The following is a 25,023-nucleotide window of genomic DNA, read 5'->3' on the forward strand; positions in this document are numbered from 1 at the left end:
ACTCTGACTCTATCAGGCAGTTTATGAACTATCTCTGACATGTGGGAGCTGAGTGACTTTGAATTAATTGTATAATTTTGTGAACTTATTTTGGCTCTGTAAAATGAAAATTAAAAGATCAAGAAAGTCCCCTAAATGAAAGTAAGATATAACAAAGAAAAGAAGAGGTCAGTAGCTGGCATCTGAAGATGGGATGGGGGATGGTCATGTTTTCCTATTCTTTTCTTCAAACACAAGGAAAACTCTAACAGCACAAAATAAATGCAAGGAGACAAAGATGGGAAACACACGTGCTAGGCACTCTGGGAGAAGAAAAGCCATGGTGGTGACTTCCTGCCTTTCATTTTTACCTCTTGCATCCCAAACTTGATGTTGGACAGTTTCTTAGCCTACAGACCTGAAACACTAATGACTGGAGACACACACACACACACACACACACACACACACACACACACACACACACAAAAGAACACGGCAAACCAGAAAACTTTTAGATAACAGCTGTTTGCCTCATACCAGTAGCACCCCCACCGACAGCAGACCTTACAACTACTAGGTTGTGCCAAAGCTCCGCCTTGACCCTTAGCTGAGAGCAGAGTTCCGTCTCCTTTGGAATCTAGAGTTACATCCTTGGCAGATGGTAATGACCCTGCTTTTAATTGGAACCATATAAGGAGGCTAAGATTCTGCTGTCCACCCTACAGGAACAGGAGTATAAATACACCAGCAACATTTGGGTTGTTTTCTGTTTGTTCTGCAGAATTGCATGCATCGATAATGATTTTTGCATCATTTATGCCCCCCTTCAACTCTTCCTATGCCCAACAACTCTTTCATAAATTCACGACCTCATCACTGTTTACACACACTACAGAGAGAGACAGACAGATGGAAAACAAACTGCTCGTAAGGGTAGGGCACATGCCCAGGAGCAGCTGGCCAACAGAAGATGTGCTCAGTGGCATCTCTGAAGGTTCCTTGTCTCACAATGTACTGGGAGCGATTTGTTTTTTATTTTAATATTATTTTCCATTTATTTGTCTGTCTATTCACTTATTTATTTGCCTTCTTACTAACCCATGGGTTTTGCATATATATTATGGCTCCCAATTTTCCAGTTTTATAGAATCCGTGAATGTGCAAACAAGTGAGGGTCTGCATCTATATCTGTTTCTTGTGCCTTTTGGGGGGCTCTTTTCCTTCTGTTTATTTGTTTGTCCTATTCCGATTTTTTTTTTGGTTTTGTTTTATCGTATTATATTTTATTATTATCCATTTGAAGCCTTTCTGTATTCTAACAAGAGACAGAATGGGGGTGGATCTGGATGGGAGAGAGGGTGAGGAGGAAGTGCGAGGAGTAGGGGGAGGGGAAATCATAATCAGAATATATTGTATGAAAAAAACTACTTTCAATTAAATATAATATACAATGTATAATGTATTTTTAAAAAGATACAGAAGCTCTTAAATATGCTCTAAATACAGAACTAAGATGATATCTTAGATGCTGTATCTGGAGAATGGCCTATAAAAGCAAATAGGGGGTGAGTCCAGTTTTATTTAAAATTAAGCACTTTTGTTCCATGACACGTGCCGCTGAGGATCACAATGGAATCTGCAGTGAAGCAGAAAATATTTGCAAATCTCATGTCGATTGCATTGGTTATTTGTGAATTCCACCCTTGTGGCCTCACCTACTTGCTAATGTTTGTTAACCTCAGGTTCAAAGTATCTGTCTCCTTTGTGCTTATTCACAGGCACGAATTTGGCTGCAATCAATAGACACATCTGACATGCAGAGTACAGCGGAGAGGGAGGGAAGGCTCCTGTAAACACACTTGCATTTGGCAATGGTGTGCTTTGGATTGATTTCTTTGCTAATAAACATGCCCACAGCAATTAACTTGTATATATTATTTATCCTAAACAGCCACCAATAGCACTTTTGAGGTATTGGAATTAAACCTTGTATTATAATTGAGTTATATGGGTACAATACCTCATATTAGAGTAGAAATATATGCAATGTGTATGAAGTAACCTTACATTTGAATTCTAAAATTTAACTTATTTTGCATCTATATAGAAAATTCTATACCAGTGAATTAAAAATAGCCTTGTGAGTGACAACTGAGGTATTAATTGAGAAGTAGATTCACTAATCTATTTTTGTTCTATCTTCCCTATATATTTCTATATTCTGCCTTCTTTCTTTTCAATCCCTATCTTCAGACCTAAGAATGTAAGATAATAGAAAAGAGAGACATTGCTGAGTCTAACCTTGTTTTCTCTCTAAATAAGACCAATAATAACTTGTAACCAACTCCCATTGAAAATAATCCTCTATAGTGCAAGAAAGCAACAAAAAACCCTACTGACCCCCCTAAAGGCAATGGGGTGTTATTTTGGACCCCATTTGGATTTCTTCTGGATGATTTTGGACAAATAATGCATTTGTAGAGGCCCAAATAATATTGGGGAAATTGTTAAACAAGCTAGGAAAAGCTGTTAATTGATCATATCAATTACTAGTCTATTTTTATCACAAGAATATACATCCTAGGTGTAACAGATAGATATAATTCTATAGAAAGATGAGGTAAAATAGTTAGACAAGGTCTTCAAAAACCTCAGAGACATACAGAATATGGTGTTTTAAAATGTTTTTTATTATTTTAAAGATTCACTGACAATGAGACAGGTTCACTCCTGGCAACAGACAGCCTACCTCAAAGAGGATGATGAGCATCAAAGAACTTCCTTATGGAGATGGTTTCAAATGTGGCAAACATGCCACTGGGAAAAATAGCCTTGTTTCTACCACAGACAAAATTCTGCCTAAAAAACGGCAAGCTCGGATGCAGGAAGAGTCAATGGCCAAACTCTGCTAAGATAAAGTAAGCAGGTCCTCAATAGTTCCTGCCTCACAAATATGTCTGTCAGATATATTTGGCCAGAAGGCTGAAGATGATGCTCCAGTGTTATAGAGAGTTTTGGGTGAGTCTTCAGGTAGCAAACTATCTCTGTCATCATCTCACTTGGAAAGCTCCTAATCTGCACTCCCGGTATAATCAGGTAATCAATTTTATTCCTTCTCAAGTCTCTGATGGGGTTGAGGACCAGATAGTTTAGTTTTACGAGTAAGCTTAGTTCTTTAGGGGTTAAGATGTTTTTAGGTCTAGATAGATGTTTTAGGTTGATAATGACGAGACATGATAGATATTGATTTACATTCAGAATTTTAGACACACCAAGATAAGACGTATGTTTTCTTCAAGGATGCCAAATACAAATAGCCAAAACACTAAGAATGTAACATTTATAAAATTCCTGATTGTGTCGTGGTTCTTCTTGCTATGGGTAGTTTATTGTATACATGTGCAATGATATAAATGTATATATGAAAAATAAAGAATATTTTTTAAAAACATGCCCACAGCAGGGTGGCACTGTGTGGGTGATAAGTGCCCTATAGTCATGTTCCTACTATTACTAAGAGGAGTGTATGGACATCCCTAGCACTCCTGTCTCTAACACCCCGGGGCTGAGGTTAATACTGCCACACTTTGTTTTTAGTGTGATCTCTGGAGATCAAACTCAGATCCTTAAAAGGCAAACATTTTCCTGATTGAACTGTCTCCCTGGCCAAAGGCTAGGTATTGAACTGTTAAAAGAAATGTAAGGTAAGGCTCCTGTGAACCATTTCCCCCAGGAACGTATTCACTAATTCATCATAACTTTGCAGAAGGCAGCTACACCAACATATTGCTTTGACTAACTGACAAAGGTTTATTAGCTAGGCAACAATATTCTCACAACTCAACAGCTTAAAAAAAAAAAGAAAAGAAATAAGGACTTGAACAAATACATAAACTAACATTCCACCAAAGGAAGCAGACACACTGTATAAAGAATAAAGACCTGGAAATATGCTTCAATGTCCATTCAGTCTTACTCAAAACAATCCAGGAAAGAACCCAATGCTCTTATTCATTAAGTGTGTAGACTTTCATTAAGTGGTAGCCAGACTAGCCACATCCATAAACTCTGGGTTTGATCAAGAAGCCTCATGAATAAGGTAGAAAAACAACTGAGGCTGACTCCCAACACTAACCTTGGCCCTCCACAAGCAAGCAAACCTACACCTGCAAGCCAATATACATGCAAACATGCATGTGCACACAGGCAGACACCCACACACATACACAAACACAATGAGTGAAAGAAAAGCATCTGTCCTAATCAATGTGACTGTATGTGTGTAGAATCACAGGAAATCAAACCAACTGGAGTAAAGTCTCACCCACAGGGACCAGGTAGTTGACCAAAACACATTTAGGAAGCTCTGAGTCCTCTGAAACTAGATTTTCTTTTTCTGCTTTTGACAGAAATAACCCTAGAAACAGTATACCTCCACGTCACCATTCTAAGTCATGTTGAAGTGGGACCCTGATTATTACCTATGAAGAGGTGTGGTTGGGTGGGACCATTTAGAGGTGATCAGGGAACCAGACATGGTGAAGGGTGCCTGTATATCCCAGTACCAGGAGGAGGCAGACTGGAGGATTGCAAACTTTGATGCTATCCTAGGCCCTATCTTTAGAATCCAACAGCAACCAAAATAAAATCAGGTGATTTGAGCAAGAAAGCTCAGTTCTCATGAACAAACTGAACTATTTGTAGATTTATGGGTTTATAAATCAATGGTTTGAGATTAGTTCTGATTTAAAAATGCAGCTTGGTCCTTCCTCTTTTATGCACTGTCTTGCAATGTGATGCCTTGCATGACTGGATCCAAAACTCAGCAGATTCCCCACCACAGAAAAAACGTCACTAAATGTGGTTCTTTGATGGTGGAATTTCTAACCTCTTAAGCCATAAGAAATAATTTTATTGCTTAAAAGTGCTCAAGAATCAGGAATTGTTACAAACCATAAAAAAGACAAAAACAACAGGTAAGAAATGTAAATGAAAAAATAAAAAATTACTATCACCAAAAGATGCCTGCCTCGTCCACTGTCCTAGTTTCATTTCTGTTGCTATGACAAATAGCTGAACCAAAGACAATATTGGGCCAGAAAGAGTTTATTTGGCTTTCAGTTCCAGGTTACATCCATCACTGAGGGGAAACCAGGGAGGAAGTCACACCCACAGTCAAGAACAGAAGGAGACTACAGCCATCCTTGGTTAACCATACTTATGCACAGCTAACTTTTTTCATTCTTTTTCCATACAGGACCCAGCCCAGGAAATAGCACAAGGGTGTGTCCTCTCACCTCAATTATAAATCATGGCAGTGCTGCACAGACAGGCCCAGAGGCCCACTTGACCTAGAGAACTGTTCAGTAAGACTTTCTACCCAGGTGATCCTGGCTTGTGTCAAGTTGACAAGTAAAGGCTGTCACATCTACAGGGTATGTGAGGTGTCACAGCCACTAATCACCACAAGGAAGAAGCATCACTCTGTTGCTGGAGCTTCCTCTTTGTCAGAGGAGAACATTTGATTTTTCCACAAGCCATCTTTAAAATGTTACATATTGGTTTATAAGTCAATTACAATGATAGGAGCAACGTCAATAACAAAACTGCAGCAGCGTCAGCCATAGGCCCCAGCACTAGAAGTAAAGCACTGTCAATAAGGAAGGACATAACAGCAGGCTCACTCCCTGGAGGCCAGTCATTTCAGCCTCTCTTCCATACACATGCACAGTGCTGCTTTTTCCAATGCATTTCAGCAATTCTATCAGCAAGGGAGCTAGCATCAGCACCTTAACCAATTGTCAGATTCTAAGGTGTCCTCCTGTATGAGGACACCTCAATCATTACCAGGGACTATGCATCACCTTCCTGTCACACAGTACCTGGAGCAGGAGGCTGAGCTCAGGATTTATTAAGGACTGCCATTCCAGGACTGAACAGTACAAAGAACTTGCATGCACGCAGTCCTGTTTGAGTTCCCACAAATCACCATCTCAGGTGCTGATCATGGGGAAAAAACTGAGCTGTTGGAAAGATCTGACCCCTTCTCAAAGCTTTGGAACTTGGGGATGGCAACCAGGATTTTTTACTGAAGAAAAAACTTATAGTCTTCTCTTCGTCTACACCTTAGGGCAGTACCATTTATTATATATATTGGGCTTCTTTTATAACTTGTTCCAAATCTCTTGGAGTTATAGTTTCTTAAAAGCATTTGATCTTAATGAATTTCTGCTTAAGGAATCAACCATCATCTTTAATGTCACATACTTTGTAGCTGTGAGTTGGTGAATAAGCTTTACTTAGCTGCACCCGTTTGCCTGTTTGCCTGCATCCTGATGAAATAATGGAAATAATGTTTAAACTTATTGGTTTTTTTTTTTTAGCAATTCTCTTTTATTTCATTTGAAGTTTCTGCCAGATGATAAGCCCATAAATCACACATTCATACATAACACAGCAGATGATCTTCAATTTCTTCAGGATATATTTGATGAATTTATCATGATTTCCGTACTAAGTATGAGAAAAGGAACATCTAGGGATAAAAAAAAAATCACCTGTGTTCACATGATAAATAAAATGTGCTAACTTTTAAAGAAGGACACTATTTTTATATGTAAATCATCAAGTGATCTCAGAGACACATTTTCTAAAGAGGATGATTTAAAGATGTTGTGAAGGACAGTTGATGCAAGTCAACCCTTTGGAGAACAATGGCGCAGAAGGCTCAGATGAACTTGCAGAGAGGTGTGAAAATCACCTAATTTGCAGAGCTCCTTTTAGAAGCAATAATATTAACCGTAATTTTCACCAGTTTTCATCAGTAAGTGTGAGGCTAAGCTCTGCTTTTACCTTAACTTTATCCTAATCTTCAGAACCTGAACATGTTAGTCCAAAAAGAATTAAGGGGGCTGGGGAGATGGCTCAGAGGTTAAGAGCACTGGTCATTCTTCCAAAGGTCCTGAGTTCAATTCCCAGCAACCACGTGATGGCTCCCAGCCATCTATAATGAGATCTGGTGCCCTCTTCTCACATGTGGGCAGAACACTGTATGCATAATAAATAAATAAATCTTCAAAAAAATTAAAAAAAAAAAAGAATTACTGTTTCAGATAAAAATCAAGCTGGTAATAAAATGGCATTGAAGCCTGGAGATTATTTTGGATAACCAGGTGGTAGCCAGTCCATTACACAGATGAGAGACAGTAACACAATGAGAGAAAAGCTCCACCTTGTATTGGTAGCTTTGAAACATGAAAGAATCTCCGTCTAAGGGATTCTGGAGTTTCTCGTCTCTGGAAAAATGTAAGAGAGTCTCTTAGAAACTCCAAACAAGAAGGCTTGCAGCCCTGCTGGCATCCCACGTTAGCTCAGTCAGAAACATTTCAGATCTCAGGCTCCAGAATCTTCATATTAGCTATGGGTATTGCTTCAAAAACTAAAGTTATAGAGATGTGCTACAGCAATGATAGCCAAATGACCTGTGTGAGCTTTCAGATTACTTAGTCATAACAAAACCAATAAAAATAATGAAATTATCATATACAAGCTGTGGTTCAGTGAAGTTGTGTATCCATAGACATGGAGAGATGTGCTTTGCTTTAGATCCAGAATATCCCCTAGAGAACAGAACTGAAGGCTTGGTTGTCACCCTGCAAAGTTACTAGGCAATGCTAAAGTTTTTTAGATAGGGTCTAGTGTAGGAAAATCAGGTCACTGAAGGCATAAGAATGAGAGAGATATTAGGACTTTGCCAACGTGAGATAACAGACCTCTTCTGACACACAGATCTGGCACATACCATGATGGATTATGCCACCATGCCCAAGACTCTAAGGACTAAAACGTTTAATACCATGCACCACAATGAAACTTTTCTCTTTTTAAGTTTGTGGTAGTTTGAATAAGAATGCTCCCCCTCCCCCAGCTCATTGAATGCTTAGTCACCAGGGAATGACACTATTTGAGAAGGATTAGGAGATGTGTTCTTGCTGGAATAGGTGTGGCCTTATTGCAGGAAGTGTGTCACTGGGGTTTTCAGTCTCTTTCTCAGCCTGGGGGCCAAGATGTAGCTCTCAGCTACTGCTTCAGCACCTGGCATGCTGCGATGATTCCTGTCATGAGAAGGCTCCCAATTAAATCCTTTATTTCCTAAACATTGGCCTGATGATGGTGTCTCTTCTCAGAAATAGAACAGTGACTAGGACCATGTTGACGTAACACAAGTATTAATCACATACAGCAACAGAAAGCAAACAACCTAGTAGTTGAGGAAAGTTTCAGGTATTAAAATTCTAAACCATTTGAGTAAGTTGGATTTCATTTTCAGGTAAACAAGGCAAGATATGCTAAGTTTCATCAGCTTGCCTTAATTTTTTTTCATCAATCTTTTCGTTACTAGGAACCCAGCAATACCCTTTCTCTGATCACTAATCTTCTGTCATGCATTTTCTTCTGCTTTCTCAGAAGCAACTTGAGAATAGGAATGTTATCTGTTGTTCATTTGCTTTCATTAGAGCTATAACAAATGCACTGAGGAGGGAGTAATATATAGTAAGTGTCTCTCATTAGCTGATTAAAGAATTATCATCACCACCAGTTGCTGAAGATGACAAGCCATGTGCTATCCTTCTCCAAATCTAAAGAAACTAAAATGTTTAAATATCAACAAACATCATATAGTGAATAGACACGGATGGAGGGATGGATGAGTGACCGGATGGAAGGATAGATGGACAGAAGAAAATCTGAATGTCACAGAGCCCTCTGGGAAACAACAGGACTATATAACTCAACCTCTGTAACTATAGTTTTACTAGTGACCTAGAAGCCACAAATTATTTTTCATAAATCCAGAAGTAGTAGCAGAGATGTATAACATTTTGCAATAATCATTTTCATTTCAGTATATTAAGAAATGACCTCTGACCCTACGGTATGACCTGAAATAAAATCATTGTAATGAAAAGGTCAAAAGCTGACACTGGAACTACTAGTTCTAAAAATCAAATAGGCTTCAGCATGTAGCTTTTTATCCAAGCACACATTTGTTCATGGTTAAAGATGCTCACATGGGGCTGGAGAGATGGCTCAGTGATTAAGAATGCTGCCTACTCTTCTAAAGGTCCTGAGTTCAAGTCCCAGCAACCACATGGTGGTTCACAACCATTCATAATGTGATCTGATGTCCTCTTCTGGTGTACAGGTGTATATGCAGGCAGAACACTGTATACATAATAACAAACAAATAAATCTTAAAAAAAAAAAAGATGCTCACATGTACCAGTCTTACAGAACCACAGTACATTTCAAGGACTGAACAGTTAGCCAATGTGTGGTGTCTGACCTGAGATTTCAGCATGATGTGGTGTCTCTATTATTGATTCCTAACACAGAGGTGAAAGAGACTCTCCGACATCTATCTATAATCTGTCTTGCCTCTAGTTGCACACCTTAGGTAAATCTGAGCATTGCTGTTCAGAGTAGGATAAGACTCAGAGATGTACATGGTACTTCGTTCTTTTCTTTTCTTTTTTAATGGTTTTTCTAGACAGGATTTCTGTGTACCCTGACTGTCGTGAATTCTCTTGGTAGACCAGGCTGGCCTCACAGGTTGCTGACATTAAAGGTGTGCACTACGACACCCAGCTCTTAGTTCTTTCTGTTGTTTTTTTTTTTTTTTTTCATATGTAATATTTTATCACTTAAAAGAAAAAAAATCCATTATATAAATTTTAGTAAGACCTTCATAAGACTACATGTACAAGAGGATTATGAGTTACATAGGAGCCAATGTACATCAGCAGAATCCATTTTCCTACTGAACATGAGTGTTTTCACATCACTATTAACAATAAAAGTTTGGAAATCATTTCAATTTTCCGAAGTCACACACACACACACACACACACACACACTTAGATATAGTCACTCTTAAAAAGAAAGACAAATGGCTTCTTGTGTGCAGCATCAGGGCATAGCAAAGCATGCCCTTCACTGTATGTTGGGGTGCTGGCACTGTCATTTCATCAGTAAAACTCCTCTAGGAGGAAAGCAGAAGAAACTCATTCCACAATCTGAACAAAGGAAAAACAGACTTGGTGTCTAAGAATGCAGAGACGCTGTAATGAGGAGAAGGAAGATGCAGAGTGAGGAGCTCTGAATCAAACGTTACCTCTGTATCTAAAATCAAGCCTGAAATATGCATAACAAAATTGGCATGGCTATTTTCCACCACAGAATGCAGATTTGGAAAGTATGTAACTGTTAGGCTTGTCTTAGAAACACAGGCAGACTGTCTACAGGTCGAAATTGCAGAGGTAATTATTACCAAGCCAACTAGAAAAAATACAAAGCAGCATACAGTTTTATCATTTGGAAAAATGGAAAAATGTATGTACTAACATATAATCTTCACTTTTGATGCCCTACAAATGAACAGAATGCCTCGTTATCTTCATGCAGATAAGATGCTAAAAATCAATTTTAAAGCAAGCAACAAACAAAGCCCTGTTAACCAGGGCCTTTTTGGTTTTTGTTAACCTTTGTTAACGTAGGTGCCTCTTTGGCTACTATTCCTCAGTGGTCTCAAATTGCTTTGTTTAGGGGGTCTTTAACTTTACTCGTATTTTGTTTATATATTATGGTCTCTACTTTTGTGTTCTTTAATGAACTTTTTGGTCTGTGTTTCTCACACTTTTGTTTGTTTGCTCATTTGCTTTGTCTTATTATTGTTTGCTTGTTTTGTTTTCTTGTTTTTTTAAGAGAGGGAGAAGAAAATGTAAAGTTAGGAGGGTGGGAAAGAGGGGAAGACCTGGGAGAAGATGATGGAGGAGAAACTGTGATCAGCGTATATTGTATGAAAAAAGTATTCTCAATTGAAAAGAAATCTAACAAGGCAAAATAATTATTTTAATATATAGCAGCCAAAATTTTTTTTCAATTTTGATGACATTCAGAACCTGATAAATTCTAGGCCATTATATTACTCAAATAGAAAGAACAAAGAGAATAAGGCTGGTAATAAAGCATGTAAGTGATTATGGTGTTTATTTTTGCTGTGTTAAAATACCATGACCAAGGCAAGTTCCAGGAGAAAAGGTTTCCCAGGCACATGATTCTAAAGAAAGAGCCCATAATGGCAGGGAAGACTTGGAAGCAGGTGGCCAGACCAGGAAGCGGAAAGAAAACATCTTCAACCATCTTCAATCAGCAGGAGAGACAGGGAACTAGAAATCAGGGGGTGGCTATGGTCTCTCAAAGCCCAGTATCAGTGATGTTCTTCCTCCAGCAAAGCTCCACCCGTTAAAGTTCCACAATGTTTCCAAACACTTCAACAAACTGGAGACCAAGAGTTCAACTATTTAAGCCTATAGCAGACATTGCTCATTCAAACTCTATTACTGGTAGACAAAAACTGGAAATGAATGAGGAAAAGAAAAAGACAAAATAGATAAATAAGTAGAAAATAAATAAAATAAGTAAACAAGAATGAAAAACCCAGAACAGAGTAATATTTTATATAATACAGAAAAACAAAATAAGGATGAGAGCCAACTTCTCATCAGAACTGATTACACACACACAAAAAAAAATGTAGAGCAGCAAGAATTTAAGTTTTATCCCTTCTCAAATCTCTGATGTGGTTGAAGACAAGATAGTTTAGTCTTTCAATTAGGCTTAGTAGGTTAGGGGTTAAGATGTTTTCATATCAAGATGGTTGTTTTAAGCTAATAGAGATGAAATATGGTAGATATTAATCTTCATTCAGAAATTTAGACTCAGCAAGATAAGAAAGATGTTTACTTCAAGTTTGGGAAATACAGATAGCCAGATCACTATGAATGTAACATTTATATAATTCCTGATTGTCTTGTGGTTCTTCCTGCTGTATGTAGTTTAATTTACTCAATCACAAGCCAAGGTGAGGCTACATACTTCAGGTAAAGACAATGGCATGAGAATGTGTAGAAATGTTAAGTCCTCATTGTAAGCTAAGGGAAGGAAAACAAAACTGTAAACATAAAGGTGAAGGAAGGAGAAAGATAAACATTTGGCATCTAATAGGTGATCGCAGTCCCCCTCGTGTGAAGTGCACACTCAATGTCTTGAGCTATCCAACTCACAGGCATATCTACACTGCTGTCTGGATCAAATATTCATCCAAGTTGGAAATCCTCCACATTCCTGAACTTTCCAATATCATTTGTCTCTCAGATCTTTGTGTTGAGGTAGTCTCTGTTCTCACTGGTCTTGTTACTAAAAGGGTTAGCTGCAACTGTTTGAGTGGATCCTGCTGTGTGCTAGTTTCATTCTCCACAATTCACATGTACCAACTTATTTAACGCTTACACTGACTCTAAGGTATGATTATTCCTTTATTTCACATATAAAAATTTAAAATGCAATATATTCAGACAGTTTGATGAGAGTTATAGACTCCCTACAGGTCACTAAGTCCAAACCCTCAGATGTGAGTATAGAACATAACCAGAATGCATAAGGCCTCAAAGGTGAGACAAGGGAGCTGCAGGGCTGGGGGGAGGGGCAGTAATCAGGCGCTATGAAGGGGTAATCAAAGAAAAAACAGAAAGAAAGCTCCAACTGTGGAGTGAGGAAGTCAATAAAGATGGAAAAGGAGGAACAAGGCCCAAAGCACCCAAAGTTGTTGGATAAAGCTTCAAGGAATCACATTATTTCCTATTTACCTAAAATTATAAATTATACAATAAATGTATTATACTACATATAGTATATATATGTGTGTGTAATATGTATATATTACACACACACACACACACACACACACACACACACACACACACACACACACACACACTTCCTAGTACTGGAAACCTAGTCAGCTTTCCAGGACTAATGAGAAAAGAGTGAATTTAGTTTAATATATCATTGCTCTTTAGCTACCTGTTTGTTTTCTTATGAATGACAGAAAGGGCATGGATGGGGGTGGTGAGGATCAGGAAGAGCTTGGGAAGAGAAAATTAGAATATATAATGAAAAAATCTATTTACAATTAAAGAAAAAAAGAGATTCTACCACCACCACTTTGATAGACCAGTATAATTAATGGCTTATACATTCTAAAACTTATGCTTATACCCACAAGCAGTCAAAGATACCAACCCTCAAGAAAGAAGACTCTCTGTAGCAAACAGAAGCCATCACAAATGGCCATAATGCTGAGATCAAGAGTCCATGGGGAGCCCATGCCAATAAATACATCTACTTCACAGCTCCTGTGTCTGTAGCTCAGATGGATAGAAGAAGAGTTAGCTTCTCACACGGATGAGCCCCTCTATGGAAAGTTTATGCAAAACGGTGAGCTCTGAAGCCATATATATACAGACAGACTCTGCATGTTGTATTTATATATTTATGCACACATATGTGTAACAGTAATTTTAAAAGATTATCAGCTTGAGAGTAGAAAGGCATGGGAGAGGTTGAAGGAAAGCTACCAAGGAGAAGATGGATAAAAGAAAGAGAGGGGGGAAATTGATGTAATTCTATTTCAGTTAGAAATACTATGAAATAAGTAAAAGAAGAAAAGAAGGGCTGAGGAGGAAGATGATTACTGAGTGAAAGGACTTGCTGGGCAAACATGAAGGACCAAGTTGGAGCCTCAGAATCCACATAAAATCTGGATGTGGCTAATTACATCTGCACCCTTAATTCTGAGGAGCAGGTACCCGACAGCTGGTGCTTGTGACACAGCCAGACTGGTGCACAAGCTGTGAGCTGCATTTTTAAGAGACTAGAACAGAGAATGATAGAGAAGGCTCTTTTTCTCTGACCTTTACATATATATGCACAGGTGTGTGCACATAGACGCATGTAACACACACACATGCATACACCACACACATGCATACACCACTCACATACACACACACACACACATACACACACACACACACATTTATACCACTCACACACACACACACACAAATGGAGGAAATAAAATAGCCAACAAATTTAAGTTTACAGATAGCAATGGGCGATCTGAGTTGTTGGCAATAAATAAACATTTGTTCAATTCAGTTGTGTTTTTTTTTAATTGGATGTCTATAGAAGCCCATTAGCACAGTTATTGCATTTTAAAGTGGTTTTCGCCTCAGCGGGCGGTATGTATCGATTGGGCACAACTTCACTCTCTTTGACTTGATATGTTGAAATTGGCTGGCAGGAGAAGGATCCACAGCATGAAAACTGGTGCATTATGTGTCCTTTTTAAAAGATGGTTTTGAACAGTTAGCTGCACAACACTGCTCCCCCACCTCCATCAGTTATACCACTGCATCTTTCTCATTAAAATAAATTTGAAATTCAAATAGAGTAAATAACTACAATAACTTTAGGAAGATCACTGTTGGGCCTTTAGGAAAAAATATCTTATTGCTCAGAAAACCATGTCACTGAATACTGATACAAATTGGGCTCCTGAGATAAGTCTCCTATGAGTTTAAAGGAAGCATGCCACTGAAGGTGTGTGTCTTTTCTCTGTATGCTTCAGGCAACCTCACCCTTTGTCTCCTTTCTCATTCATGTGAAATTAAAACAACCAGAGCAATGAGAGTAGTGGTGTGTCTTGTTTTGTTTTCCTGGCAATTTGAGGTTATCTGAATTATGAACTCTGATTCTTTTGCAAATAAGCATCAGTTAGTTCCTGGAGCTGACACTGAGGTCGAAATAAATGGGAAAATCAAAACGGAGTTTCAGCAAATGTTGGATATAATTATATCATCACTGCTAGCCTTGCTGTCAAATCCAGTATGTGCTGAAGCAAATGTGTGTATTTGCAATTGTAGGTCCTGCAAGAGAATTGCATCAGGCAGCAACTGTAGTAACAAGGAATAAGAACACAGAGACTATCCACTTGAGTGTAGGAAGCAGTTCGAAAGAACGTTCCTGGGAAGGGCTAGGAGAGGGAAAAGGAAGAGGAAAAGTGATGTTAATTCTATTTCAATTGAAAATATATTTAAGAAATAAACAAAATGAGAAAAGAAGGGCCGAGGAAGAAGATACGCATTACATGAATATCTTGTATTTTTGAAGTGGTTTTCCTCTCTAAAAAGGCTAGGGGTGCCTATATATAATGTTGCTAAGTGCTGGGAGATTGAGAAAGCCTCCCACCCATCTTCCTCTGCTGTTTTTATTCCCTGGGGGACCTGTTGTTCCTACCCAATGAGTCAGCGAGATGGGTGTTCTAAATTGTGTGAGTGTGTGCATTTGTTGATGTTGCTCTTGGAGAGTGGCTGGTTCCCATCCACTTTCAATCAGAGACAATATTTGCAGGTAAGAGCTTCTCCTCTTTAAGATGCTGGCACATGACATGGGCTAAAAAGATCCTGCTTGCTTGTCCTCAGAAGGGAGGCTTATGATTTCCTCTGGGTGCAGGATGATAGACTCAAGGACTCTCCTGGAAGAGAAGGCTGAAAGATTGGAAGAGAGGAATTAGACATCTGCATTGTAACAGGATGTGCTGGACCTGACAGTGCAGTTGTAAACATGAACGCACGGGTCGCTGCACCTGCAACTGTGTACACAAGACTTGAACCAAATCAAACCATCCAAAATGCTAGCGTGAAAAACTCATGAACTCTCACATCTGCCTGAGCAACGACTATCAACTGATGGGTATTAAAGGAGGGAGAATCAATTTTCTCTAGTAATGTGGCCCCTGAGAGGCTATGGGTTCTCACTCATGTACACACAGGCATCACTAAATGCAGTTAAGTATTTAGCCAAAATCTGAATTTTAAAAATAAGGGTACAAAGTTGAGTGGGTGGGGGATGTAAGCAAATGTGGGAGAAGTTAGGGGTTGCCTATGATCAAAACACGTTGTATGAAATTTTTTTATGTTTTTTATTGAAAAAATAAAATCACTCATATTACATCTCAATTGCTATCCCATCCGGTGCATCCTCCCATTCCTCCCTCCCTCCCGCTTTCACCCCATTCCCCTTCCCTATGACTGTGACTGATGGAGACCTCCTCCCCTTGAATATGATGCTAGGGTATCAAGTTTCTTCTTGGTAGTCTGCTATCCTTCCTCAAAGTACCATCGGGCCTCCCCATCAAGGGGACATGGCCAAATAAGGGGCACCAGAGTTCATGTGAAATTCAGTCCCCAGTCTCCACTTAACTGTGGAGAATATTCTGTTCAATTAATTAAGAGAATAGTTTTTAAAAGAAAGGAAAATAAGCACAAAAAGTTGGGAGAGAAAAGTGAAGGGGGGTAGGTCAGGAATTGGAAAGGAGGGGACAGGGGAGTTGGATTTGATCAAAACACACTATATGCATGTGTGAAATTCCCAATAAAGAATTTCATCATGAAAACAAAATGAGCCCGAGTAGAAGCAGACCTTCAAGTAACTCGCACAGCTTGAGATGACACGGGTAATTTAAAACCTCAGACCAGAAAATCTGCCTTGCAATCTCATACTGTGACAGAGGTCTCTGCAGAGAGGACTTTTTTTTTTTTTTTAATTGACAAATCCAGAATGTACAACCAGTTCCAACAAGAAAGTGCAGTGAGGGTACACACAGCTCACATATCTTTCATGCACAGAGGGTTCCAAAGAATGAAATAAAAGCATGTGCTGGAACCCAGGGTTCCAGCATTGACCAGCACAGGCCCGTGTTAAATGCTGCATTTGTCAGTGATTAATGCTACATGACCTTGGGCGATTAACTTTGTGTCTCAGAGCATTGGTTTTTCTCACATTACAATCAACTGCCCCAAGGAAGAAATTAAATAATAGACAGAACACCTGGCACTCTGTGTGAGACGCCATCTGTATCAGTTCCTTCAGAAACTATAATTACATTTATTCTTCTATGACACAAGACACACTTCTGTGTTGCTTATGAGATAGAGTCAGAAAGACGAAAGAAATGCCTTAAGGATTTGCAGGGCTTGTGTTGGAACTCAGGGCTACTCTTCTTGTTCCACCATCCAGTCTATCACCCTCATAGTATGTGGATATATCTTAATTTTAGATTATACACAGAATATTAAATAACAAAACTCCTGTCAGTTTGCAGATCACTAAGCATATTGCTGTGTTCCTTTCAGATGCACGACAAACAGCTATGGTGTCAGAATCAGCCCGCGGCAGGGACCATTCCAGATGTTTCACACACCTGGCTCACACTCTACCTGAATGATGCCCATAGCAGCATTTAGTGTTGTGACATTATGGTCACAACAGGAAGCCCAAAACAGAAAGCACCTTGCTCACAGACATGCACCCCACAACAAGAAGCAGAATGCAAGCGTGTGACTCGAAATGTCAATAATGAAGGGATTCTTAAAGTGAGACACCCTGTGCATCATGGAAACCAGCTGAAACAACAGAAACTATAGTGACATAAAACTTCACACACACACACAAAAAAAACCTCAAACATTAAAAAGTCATGATAGAGAAGTGGGAGAGGTCATTCCAAGTTCTCAGTCAGCTGTAAGATGACCAGAGCTAGGGACATAGCAAAAGGGCAGCTGATGTGAACAATTAGAACTGTGTTAAAGTGACTCTGCCTTAAGCTCAACAGAAAGTAGAGAAGGACTGCATTGCTGACTTAAGAAGACTCCCAGGCTTCCTTCAAGGTAAGAAGGGCCAGGCTAACATAGAGTGGTCCAGTGGGAAGATACATCTTCAGAAACCATGGGATTCACACAATGTGGAAGAAAATAGGGTAAAAGTCACTAAAAAAAAGTCACAGAAATAAGGAAAGATCTCACATTACAGGACGGAACATTATCCAAAACCTCAAAGGCAAGGAAAAAGCCATGGGTCTACAGCAAAATGCACTCTCTGCTATGTCACATTTTCATCAGCTCCTTACTGAATGCTGTCTCAGGGGAGAAGGATCCACGTGTTTAGTGCCTCTACATTCCCCAGAGGACCATGGTGCTAAAATGCAGACTTTGACCCACAGACATTGAGATCTGGTTTGGCATTGTGCCCATGTTGCAAAGCTTAACGCATGAGTTCCCTGGACTCGCTGGTTTACTGGCACCACAGATGTAAATTAACGTGGGCAGAGTTCACATGCTATCTTGGCTCACCCTTAAAGTGAAGAAATTGTGGGAAAATGTAGACAAGATTGACATGGAGAACAGAATGAGGAAGGACAGGTGTTTATTCCTTTCTCAAAAATAATTGTAGCACTACTATATAAACCCAGGACAAAAGGCATCTTCTCCCATGGAGCGTCAACACAGAGATTATTGGGGCTAGCTGAAACCAAAGAGATTTGATATCCTGATATACTATCTTCCAGATTTCACCTCTGGAAAACTGCTCAGCTTCTATGTACTATCATTTCTTCCCATGTAACAAGCAACATGCATATAAATGAATCAAATCCACAAGTTTGACCAGGGTAGCTTTTGAGAGAATTTAGCATAACCCAGAGTAAGAATTCGACAATTGTTAGCTACGTCAATATTGTGGTCACTCTTTTCCTAGTAAGGAGAGTCACGGTGAAAGGATGATATGGCCTTTGGATTTGGGCTGCATCATTTACAATTTATGTTTAATTGGGAGTGTTATTTCATTTGCCAGACTACCAGTTTCCTGGTTGGTTTGTGTTCCAAGAAGTGCATGATATTATACATGGAAAGGACAGATATGACTGACGTACTTAGAAGATACGAGGTGATCTAAACCTCCTTTTAGATGGTGACCTCTTCTACTCTGCTGCTGTCCTAAAGGACATTCATGCAGCCTCTCATCTCTCTCCCCGTGTTTTTTCTCTTTCTCTCTCCTCTCTCTCTCTCTCTCTCCTCTCTCCCGCCCTCTCTCTCTCCCTCTCCTCTCTCTCTCTGCTTCTCACATACATACACACACATTTGCATACATACACACATGAACATACACATGAACATACTCATGCGTATACACATGCTTACACAAACATTCAGACAAAATCACCTACAAATTACCAAGTCATAGTTGACATATGAGCTGCAACTAAAACCTATGTAAACTAATAGCAAGAATGATTCTGGATGGGTTCTGAATGCACAGGTAAATGGTTACACAGGTAGATAGATTAACAGGTGAAGGGTTGACTGGTGGATATAGAAACTGCTTGATGGGTGGCTGAGTGAAAAGATAATAAAGAAATAAGTGAAAGCCCTTGCTATTGTTCACTTCCACTAGAATGCTTTTCTTCTGACAAGAAAGTACCACTGTCATGTGTTTATCTTCCCCATGTCTACTCCCCCAGTCTCTTAATTTCCTATGATTATGAAATCTATCAGAATGGCCTAAAGCCATTCCATAAATTTCAATGGAATTTTCCATTATCTCATCAAATTTTTATTTCCAGAAAGTTGTCCATATAGAATAATAAAATTCCCTTAGCTGTATGTGACCAACGGGTGTATTCTCTTGCACTATGAGGCAAATGATGCTGCAGAATGGCACTCTGGCTGAAGTGAAGAGCAGGATAGGGAAGCAATTCTGGGGCTACTGAGCTGTGGGGAATTGCAGAGACTTCACAGTTTCACTGTGAGGATTAACAAGGCAATGCGTGTGAGAGCTCAGTTCAACACCCAGCAAGGCAACTGCACTTCAGTCACACTTAAGACTAATAAGATCATTAGCATGGTGCTGAAAAAACCCTGGGATTGGTGTGAAAAGTCCTCGGTCAGGAGTTTTAGCAGATGGATTCCCTATAGACACACCATGAGAATCATAAAACAGACACCACTGAATAAAGCTAAGATGGAGCAAACACAAAAGTGCTGGCTTGAATCTGGGTTTACAACTCACTGTTTGGGAGGGGGCTGATTCTCCTCCCTCTCCTTCCCCACCCCCACCAAACAGATACACACACCTTCACACTCTGCACTTCCCTGACAATAAAGTCCTGACACTGAACTCTATACCAGGCACAAGTAGCCAATTCTTTATCATTAGTTAGTTGTCTTTCACTGTATTTCTCACTTAACCAGAAGTCAAGGTATCGCGAGTTCAAGGTTCTGGCTGCAGGAGTGCTGGATCAGGCTCTGGAAATGATAACCCACCTCTGTACCTTCCCTGATCTTGGTTTGTAAGAAACGTAAACACCAAGTCCTATAAAAGCAAAGCCCGAGAAGACTCTATCCCTCTAGGTTCCCAGCAATCTCTGAGAGCACTACAATAGGACACCACTTGAGCCAGTAGGATCCATTGGTTTTAGGTTCTACGAACTTCTGATCATGCCCAGGCTGGTTCATTTATGAAACTCGGAGACCTAGAGAGCTTATGTGGCTTCCCTAGGCTCTGGTCTGGTGACTAATCCAGCCAGGATCTAATGGAGTTTTGCCATCCTCACTAACTATGGCCTCTCCATGATTCCTGGACAGGACCTGGATGCTGGACTCTGCCAAGTTGCAGACAAAATTCTCAGACGAAAGCAGGCGTTGCTCTCTCATCAGCTCAGCCCACGCAGCACACAGTAGGTAAGAGGAAACACTGTTTGAATTAACCGAGTCCCCAGAGCATGCAGTGGTGGGCATGAATGGAGTATTATAAAAAGATACACTTTGGCACACATTTCTCCTCTCATTCATCCATACAAGGTTTTGAGGGTCTATATGAGCTTTGAGCTTATAGTTTTAAAGACATCAAATAATTCTCTAGTCTTCAGGATATCAAAAAATAAGTTAATTTATTTTAAGACATTTTTATTTATTCCTCAAAAATCTCATTCCTATATATAATGTATATTGGTTGTATTTACCCTTGCTACTTCATTCTCTCCAACTCCATCCAGACCTTCTCATTGCATTCATCTCCTCTCTCTCTCTCTCTCTCTCTCTCTCTCTCTCTCTCTCTCTCTCCCCTCTCTCTCTCTCTCTCTCTCTCTCTCTCTCTCTCTCTCTCTCTCTCTCTCTCTCTCTCTCTCTCTCTCTCTCTCTCTCTCTCTCTCTCTCTCTCTCTCTCTCACACACACACACACACACACTCTACCTGGCAGTGTGCCCTGTACCTGTTTTGCAGTGTAGCTTTTTGCTAAGGCACCTTGCTCTGCACATTCACCTTCGTGCCTGCCACTTACCTCCAAGGCTCCTATCTTGACCTCTTGAGAAATCTTCCCTTCCCTGACTTTAAATAAGTGCAGATAGTCTGGCCTCTGTTGTCTAAATGCCTAATACTCACCACTGTTCCCAGCATTCCCCTTGCTTTCTAGGATATGAACCATAGTTGCTCCTTACTGTTTCTGCTCTAAAGCTCAACATAATACATAACATGCAGCTAACTCCTCGGGGCATAGATTAGGAAAAGATTGATACAATAATAAGAGTTAATATCTTTTTGCTATGATATCCTGAGCCAATATGTGCTGTCCACTTGGGCAGAACTTGCCTCTCCATTACTCTTCTTTCTCTAGCCCAAAGCCAGAGGGTATATCAAAGAAACGTTAGTCAGAAACATCAACACCTAACACTTCTATGCCTTTGGGACACCAGGAAGAAAAAAAAGTGAATTTCAGAGACAAGAAAAATGCAGTAGATACTGATGCTAAACTGATGCAGAAGCTCAGAGGCTGCCTCCTTTCAGAGCAGAATTGGGGAGGTTTAAGTGAGCTTGAAGCAAGGCCTCACAAAGCATTCCCCATGGGGTGTGGCTACACAGACAGTACTGATGATACAGAACTGTAGAGCTCAAAGGAGATCAGGATGTATGTGAGTGAGCAGAAGACCATACACTCTGAAAAGAAAAAAGTAACCTCAAATCTTACTACAGTGAGGCAGACAATTCGGTTAGTTATACTTGGAAATGGTCGGTAAAAATCAAGAAATCCAAGGGCCCCACTTTCATCCCAGAGTATCAAGGGCATCAGGCATGCAAGTCACTACATTGCTCTTATATTTAGTGGTTAAAGGATCTGTTTTATGAGTTTACAAATTTTTTTTAAAAAATTGCACAAGCATACATACAAATAACTAAGACATGGTAAAATAAAAGGAAAGACTTTGAAATTGATCTTCCATGGCAGCCTGCTAAATGAAGAGTGGTCCACAATCCTCTGAGCCTCAGAGCACCATAATGGCTGTTCCCCACCAGGCAGGAGCCCACGTTTCCAGCAGTGACAATAGCCTTGCTTCCTTCTTTGAAACAAACTATTCCTGCCACAGAGCCTCCTGTCTGTACTTCCTGCTTCAGCCTCTCTCCTCTCATCTGCACTTGACTAGCTTTTAATTAATTGTCAGGACTTCTCCTCAATGCTGTATCCTCAAGCAAGCCTTTTCTGATTCCTCAGTTTAAATTAGGAGCCTGCTGTCATTTTTCTGTGGTCAACTGCCTTTCATGTCTTATCAGATACTTCAAGTTTAAGGGACTCGTGAGAAAAAAAAATATTATTTGGTTTAATGGGTTTTCTTCCCCTGAACTCATGTTCTATGAGGAGCTGGCTGCTCATGCTGGGACAGGACCTTTCAGAACAGGTCTGATGAACGATGAACTCCTCTGCCAAGACATATAACATATCCTGCACAGATGGCCCCTAGATGCAAGACAAAAGAAAGCAGAGCCCATCACTTAGAGCACAGCTCACTGGTCCATGATTCCATAACTGACTCATTCTCTGCATGAGAAGAAAAGCTTTGTCAGCTGAATTCAACCTAGAACCACAGGAAAAGCATCTCAGTAAGGACTGTTTACCTTGGGGTGGCCTGTAGGCATGTCTGTGGGGATTGCCTTGATTATGTTCATTGACGGTGCAAGAACAGTCACTTGTCACTATAGGTGGCACCATTTAATGGGTAGGTTATCCTAGATGAAAATCAGGCACAGTGTGCTGTACTCAATAGACTTTGAGCAGTATTATTGCTACTATTTTTCCTGCTGTATCCCATGGTTTGACTATATCCAACAACATCACCTTGGCCTAAGAGTAAGATGCCATGTTTTCCTGTCAATTGATGTCAACAGCCTGACTCCTCTAACAAGTGAGGCTTTTCTATAAAAGTCAACCTGACAAAAAGAAAACGAACTTTAAAACAGCAATGACTTTGGACTAATCCCTCACCATCATCTTCTTACAGAAAGGGTAGCTTTCCAGGATGTTACCCGCCAGAACCCTATTTTCTCCAGGGTGAGGACACTCATATTTGCTAAGTGTCTCTGTACACTGAAAACAAATCCCATTAAAGTGCATTGCTTGGTGCTGGGAATTAGATTCCACCAACCTTTCTTTCCCAGGAAGCCTTTGCTGGCGACAGCACTCGCAGCTGTTTCGTATTTTACATTGATCGTAGGGCACCATCATGGCTCAAGCTTCCAGATTTCATTTTCAGTCTTATCAACACAGTTCTTAAGAGCCTCATATTGGTATGTGGCAGACTGGCAGAGCTCTGACTAGAGAAAATAAGTAGTTCACATCCAATCCATTGGACCCAGTGCACAGGATGGTCAGAGGGACGACACTCTCAAACCTGCCCTGCCCTCACAGGTCTGTAACACAGCTGCCACACAAGCAAAGGGAGCACATCCATATGTCCTCTCTTGGGACTGCCTGGCCAGTTTTGGAGGTGTTGATGGATAAGCATTAGAAGAAAAATAACATACCCCTCAAGAGAGAGTGACATGGAAGGAGGCCCTGAGCTTTCGATAGAGAGGACTGAATAGGTTCATTTGGGTATGCTGCTTTCCTCTCTGTTGAATGAATGCTTCTTATTCATGTATAAAATGGAAAGGTAACATATGATGAAATGATGCAGATAAAGAGCCACAAACCCTAGGACACAGCAAGGATAAACCCAATCCTTTTTTTTCCTTCCCTTCCTTCTTTACCTTTCAATACCATATCACATGGCAGAGCTGTTTACAAATGTATGATGAGAGACAGCATGGGTCGGCATATGACTGATGGATGTGCTACCTTTTATATTGCTGTAACAAAATACCTCAGAGGAGGAAGGATTGACTTGTGTTCACCGTGTCAATTTGGGTCAGATGCAGTAAGAAAACATGGAGGAACTCATGGTAGAGGAAGTGTAAGGATCCAGCTGCTTGTTCATATCCCTGCAGACAGGAAGCAGAGAGCTAAACAGAATCCATTCAAAGACTGACCTACAGAGACACACTTCCATCAAAGATCCACATCCTTCAAAGCAGTGCTGTGGGCGAGAGACATAGCACTCTAAACATGACTACATGGGGGGTATTCCAGATTTAAGCCATAAACTTAGATATATGGTTGGATGGATGGATGGATAGATGGATACACCTAGGTGTGGACAGATACTCTCTCACTAGAGGCCATTCTGTGGATTATGTGGGCATCCTTTCCTATGTAAGATTGAACAAGCAGAGCCAAAAATTCAAACATGTGAGATAACACGGATTTCACAGTGCTTGGGCGCAGGATGACATTCAGACTTACCAGTTGGTGGTATTCCCCCACACCTATTGCAGAAAGCCACGTGGAGGAGGAGGGCATAGAATGACCACATAGCGATGCACACACACACTTCTTCATTGTTCAGAAACATGCCACCCTCAGGTAGATCTATCATCGCCTCTATATTACAACTGCAGGAAAGCATAACCACATAGCGATACATACACACTTCTGCCTTGTCAAAAAAACATAGCACCCTCAGGTTGATCTATCATGGCCTCTGTATTACAACTTGCCCAAGTATGTTCACATTCTTCAGAGTCTTGGGGCGGGCCCCATTACAAAATGGGACACCGTAGCCTAAGTCTCAGCCACTGATCAAACCTCACTGTCTTCCTTTGATATGTTCTTGTTTGTCTTTCAAAGCTGCAAACTACATATGCACACAAAGTACTGATTCACCTCTGTCAACATTCTTGTCCTCGGTGTTCAAATGAAGGCAGCTGGACAAGGGGAATAGAGTGCCCAGCAGCCCTCTAATCAAACCTAACACAGTGCAGCTTTGCAAACAGATCACTCTGATGGGAGAGCTGGCAATATGATGGTGATAGCCAATCCTTATGAGGTGGTCTTCAGAACTGTTAGTGGATACATATACAGAGATGGTGGGAGAG

General features: G+C 40.2%; 1 protein-coding gene across 4 annotated transcripts in view; it reads right to left on the reverse strand.

Moving 5' to 3' along the window:
* FAM135B (family with sequence similarity 135 member B) overlaps positions 1-25,023 on the reverse strand; it is a 286,049-nt gene that overhangs the window by 138,810 nt on the left and 122,216 nt on the right. The window lies entirely within an intron of this gene.

Source organism: Acomys minous (assembly GCF_964271855.1).
Source record: "Acomys minous genome assembly, chromosome: 12".
Lineage (NCBI taxonomy): Eukaryota > Metazoa > Chordata > Mammalia > Rodentia > Muridae > Acomys > Acomys minous.